Consider the following 6,188-nt stretch of genomic DNA (forward strand, 5'->3'; position numbering starts at 1 on the left):
GTATGCAGTCAGAGTGGACCAAGTGCTTATTACCATAATAGCGAAAATGATCAGCTCGCCGAAGAATATGAGGAAATGAAAAATATTTCAAGAGATTTGTCAGATTTTTCGACATCGGATGATTCTTCTACCAAAAGAAATTTATAAATATTAGTTTATTCGATGCATTTGATTTTGATTTTTGACCATTTTCCATGTTTGGATGGGTGGTCATAAATTGCAACAATTTCTGTGCAGACAGAGCGGACCAAGTGTTGAAAAGCAATAAACTGATAGAATATTGCATTTTTTGAATCAATTTCGGAGTTCGATAGAAGTTGTAGTTCTATGGTGTATGTATGGAATGTCCTAGGACCCGCTTATTGGACCAGTATATTTTGGCCGGCACTCATGATTTTTACTTGGTCCACTCTGACTGAACGCGTATTTAAATATTTGTAGTCTTCAATGCCCTGACCCTGTCAAACCTTAATTTTCAAGCTATCGTAATGCCACTGATTTCGGTATTGACTATATGGATTATTGAAGAATTTACTATACTGGTGTCGAAGGGTCTCGATAATCTGCTTATCTTAAACATATGCACCCAGTTTGACCATGGAAGCATTAAATGAGTGTTATTTTCCTAGAAATTGTTCAGTCAGAGTGAACCAACTCACTGAACGGTGGTCTTTAGTTCAATCAGAGTGGACCAAATACATATAGTCCATCAAAAAATCGTTGTATCTGAGGTTTGGATTATGATTTTTCATGATTATCACTTCACGTTTTATTGTTTGAAAGTAATACAAAAATGTGTACAAATATTGAACCAAAATTAAAACGAGTTCAAAAATTACAGAGTGTTAGACTTTGAACCCATTGTTCTCAAATTATGAAAAATGTCACTTGGTCCACTCTGACTTAACGCCGACCATATATGCCGCTGTAAATGAAGGCTTAGGGCCAAATGTCGAAAGACAATCAATGACAATTTTTTGTCATAGCTTTTTCCAAAGCTCATTTTGATTTTAAAAAGTTGTTTTCCATACAAAAAATCCAAGTTTTTTTTTAAGATGACTTTACACTAGCTTTATATATGACATCGTTATTTATAAACTACTTTTTATTTTCAAGGGAAAGTTTAGGCCTGGATACTTGCTTCTAGCGCAGAATGGTGCATACAACTTTTACAAATTATAAAGCAGGGTTATCCAACCTTTTTTTATTTCTAAATCTCGCAAAATTTAGAAAAATAATTTTATATTATAGGCCACGTTTATAAATGCAAGCATTCGCATGAAATCTGACAAAAGTCAGTAAGAAATCAAAAAACGAAACATCCTGCTGGATTTTGGGATAGTCCCATTCGAAATTATGCAACAATCTTGCCAACGATATTTTGGACAATCTTTCCCATTTTTAGATCTGTGAGAATAATGCCCAGGATTTAAAAAAAAATAATACTCAGAATTCTGCCAGAATTCCATCCAGTGTTATTCTCCTGCATAGGTTATTTCGAGAATCATAACACGGAGTGTCAAAATCCTGATCAAAAATATGCGAAAATCTTGGTCAGTGCCGTAGCGTGCGGTTGGCCAGGTTGGCACCCGCCAAGGGCGCCAGCCTAAAGGGGCGCCAAAATGCGTGAATCACTCGGTAAAATTCTGAAAGGTATTAAATTAGGGCTTATTATTAGTAACAATTCCAAAAAAAAATAGGACATAATAAAGAAACATACAAAACAGGTTTTGAAAGGCTTTAACAAAATATGCAATAAGTATTTCAAAAGATATTGTTTATTCCTATATATATTTTTAAAGTTTGAAGTTCAAATAAATACACATAAATTAAGTTTGTTAATGAGAAGAAACAAAGATTTGTATCATTCAAATTTGTATGCATGCTAAAAGTTAGACTGTATGTTTCGATCACTCGCATATCTCACTGTAAAGAATGCTTTCAATTTGAATGGTAATAGCAATTACTTGAAAGGATCGATATATTTCAAATATTTTTTTAATTGATTTACAAACAGCAGTTTTGCAATAAAGCTTTTAAATAATGTCTTGACTAAATCTACGCAAAATTTCAAATAAAAATATTTCTTTTTAAATCCTAGAGAATTTTCCTTCCTGAAAAATGATATTTCTATAAATGTCTAATGAATCAAAACCATCCTATCACATCTCAGAAAATATAACAATTACTATTATGAGGTTGGTCTTTGTTTAAGAATCATAATTTTGTAAAGGATTGCTATGGCTTTCGAGTTGTATTTCTGGCATAAGCTCTAAAATTCTTTCCAGTTATTCAGAACGAAAAGTTTTAAAACTCTGCTTGAAAGCAAATGGTCCGACATGTACAGGAGAATTTCTTTAAAAATTTGCATTTTACCACAATTTACAATTTTTGTTTGAAACATCTAGTAGAAACTGTAAACTTGTTCTCAGCTATAGAAACTCTATATTTCTTCGGAATTTGTCAATGCATCTTTCAGATTTATTCAAAAGTACTCAGAAAATTTTCATTGAAAATAAAAGAATACCATTTTTTTCTTGCAGGAGATTTAGTCAATAATTTAATATGTTCTGATCTCAAGGAAATAATATAACCTTTTATGACACTTTTGACGATTTTCATAAAAATTCTTGTAGAAATCGCTCAGAATTAATTTTTATTTTTCTGCTGAGCTTTGATTAAGGGGCGCTGAAATGGAGGTTCGCCAAGGGCGCCATGAAGCCACGCTACGGCTCTGATCTTGGTCAGAATTGAATTTGAATTCAGTCCAGAAACTTATCCAATATTCATTTCAAAAACCTACCTTGAAATGTCTGGGAATGCTGTTCAGGATTTCAAAACAAACCTACTCATAATTATATTGCAAATTCCCCAAGATTCTATCAAAATCTTACTTATGATTATAATGTAATCTTGCCAGGATTTTTAAAATTATGCATTGAAATTGATAAAAAAAATCCTGGCTAGAAGTCTGCACACCAAATTTTCGATCAATCTTCCAGCAATTTCGTTTGCTGAAACCCATCCAGCAATATACTATTTTACTGATGTACAGCATTTCTGATTTTTTTTTTACTGGAATTCAGTAATCTAACTTGCTGGATACTTGTCATCACCATCAGTTTTACTGGTTTTCAGTAATTCATATGACACTTGATTGATAACCAGCAATCCATTTGAATTTTGCTGTAAACCAGTAAACATAATTACTGAACTCGTATCAGCATTTTTTATTGCCAAGAGTCAGCAAACAGTTTTATCTGTCAACCGATTCTATTCTATTCTAAGTGCTTGCACAGCCAATATTGAAAAGCATCCTGGAAATACTGAAATTTCTTCCAGTATTTTCATGTCAACATTGATATTTGCCAGCATATCGATAATATGATACAAATATTAAAAGGGCCAGGTCCACTGTGCAGACTTGGGTTTTGAAGATAATTCCAAAAAATACGACGATCAGATTATTCACGTATGAATAACATGATAGACGAAATTTTGAAATTTTGCAAAGGAAGAAACGGGGACAACCGTACCGACCGTTCCATTTAGGGGAATAGGTAAGAACGTTGGGAGTGGCGAGTCTAAGAATTCTAATGCACACTCCATCGCTGTGCATGGTCCATTTCCTGGGATGGGACACAGGTATTTCTCCCGCATGTCCTGGCTCGATAGCCTCGGCTTAAGCTCTCTGAAACGAAAAGAAAACAACCTTTCCAAATGGTCTTTAATTTATATCTTAAAAACAGATGAAATGTAGAAAAAGGAACAACTGCAATGGGTTGCCAAATCTTCGATTTTCCATTCTTAAAACAATTATTCGAACGAATATCATTTGATTACAAAAATTATCACCCACTGTGCTTACTACACATTCCCCAATCTAATGCACTAAAAATTAACAACAAACAAACATATTTTTCAAATTAAATGAATTTTTTAAAAATCCCTTCTGGTAATGAAATGCTTTTTACAAAATTTGCGATTTAGGCTACAATCATCGTTTATCATCTATCGTCGCATGAACTGAGATAACGCCCTAAAAGCCATTGGTAATCACGTGTGTAGCTCGTTGTTTCTGAACAAATTAATGAATCAGCATCCAAACCAACATCACTGGCGTGTAGAGAATGATCCTTTCTTCACCATACCGTTGTAAATCAACATGTGACTCCATTTAAATGCTCAGAAATAACGAGCTACACATTACCAATGGCTTTTAGGGCGAGATCAGAAGTTATGCGAGTACTGATGTGAGTGACCATGCTACCACAGAACAGATAGGAAAGATGACAACAAAAACAGCTGCCAAAATATACGCGAACACTAGCGCACCTGTTCAGCGCATAGTTTATAGAATTGAATTTAAATACGAATGAGATAAATGTTCGTTAAAATCATTTTTAGATCTTTCAGGAATATCATTACCTTTAATTTAAGTGGGCAGGATCCGTCATTGATTTCGGAATTTCAAAAGCAGTTTTTTCGTTCTTAAGCCTGGCAGTTTTATCTGTCAACCGATAAATTCAAAACTAGAAAATTTTTCTCTTACTCACCATATCATCATGGAGCTTAAAAATGTTTACTCGAACATTAATGTTTTATGTACATTTTTCGGAACATCGTATAAGGTAAAAACTAAATATTCAGTGTGATATTGATTGTTTGATAAGCATTAAAATGGTCATTTCTGACCAGGCCCATGGCACGTGACGACTTTTAGCGTAGTCAACATCTCCACGTGTTTACTCATTTTCGGGTAATTTGAATCGAGAGTGCAATCAGAATGCGAAGTTTTGTTTAATGTTTATGATCCATACTCGAGCAAGTGTCGCAATCAAATCACTGATTGCTTGTTTATAGGCTTGTACGATGCCTTTTAATGTTTGCTCTTCTTCCAAAACCATCGAAATGTATAATGTGCTTCAACTTTTTGGTACTTTATTGACTGATTTAACAATATCGAAAATTGATAATCAAACCATAACAAACAATTAAACAAAGCAATGGTCTTTATTTTCACAGTTGACACAACTGACAGTGAGCGATATATTCACTTATCGCCCGGGACATCCTGGCTACGAAGAACACTGTGTATCGATATAATATATTATGGTTGTCATGCACTGAACCAAGAAATATCACAGAAGATATTAAAAACGTCACAAACCCTTACGACAATTGAAATCCGATTCACGTTATATGTGTCCATTGACATTCATGTAAGAAACACATAAATCTCATTATGATACTCCATAATATTCAATTTTGAACACTATGAAACGTATATGAACAAAAGTTATGTATTCAATCCAATGAATGCTATGGGATTGGTAGATGTGAAAAGTATAGCGTTATTTCGCAATGGCGAATTTGAGTCTCGAAAGAATCATCGTGGAGTATTTGGAATAAAATTTTGTTTCAACGCGACGTGGATCACAGAATAATGTTTGGGATAATCAAGAAGTAAGTAAAAAACATTATTTATTTATAAACGAAAAAATGAATGTGAATTACTTCTTTAGACTTGAATTCACAGAAAACATCAACTTTATTCCTAGCTGAAGTCAACGGAACAAGGTCGGTAGGAACGGAACAAACCATCCAGAAGAATTCAGAGCTAATAAAATCGGTTAACCAATGCATTCGCTTCCATCGCTTATTCACACAAATGCCAATCATGTGTAAAATAAACAGATTTTTAAAAACTCTGGTTAGATTGTTCATCAATTCTACTGGATAAAAACTGAAGAAGAATCATCACAAACTCATTTTAATATCTAATAAAAATCACTAACAATGCCAATAACTTTCATCTGAATTTCACATAGAACTCATTGACAGAATCCAATGGCTCGTATGATAAATTTGCATCAAATGTATGTGTTTTATCAGATGAAATTAATCAAAAAGAAATCGCACAAGTTTATGTGATATTTTGATGAGCGTTATGTGAAAAGCTACATGGAAAAAAACTATGTGTGTTTTCAGATAAACCTGATATGATTCCTTGGTTCAGTGTGGGCCTGTTTCTGACAATGCCGTTACGGTAGACAGTGCTTTGCCTCTCCCCCAAAGCGCAGAATATTGTGTTTATTTTTTGTAAAAATAAATGCTTACTACATACAAGACATTCGCATTTTCCATTGTTTTTATGGCATCGTTAACAGATATCACCTAAAAATATT

This window comes from Aedes aegypti, chromosome 2, assembly GCF_002204515.2.
Source record: "Aedes aegypti strain LVP_AGWG chromosome 2, AaegL5.0 Primary Assembly, whole genome shotgun sequence".
Classification (NCBI taxonomy): domain Eukaryota; kingdom Metazoa; phylum Arthropoda; class Insecta; order Diptera; family Culicidae; genus Aedes; species Aedes aegypti.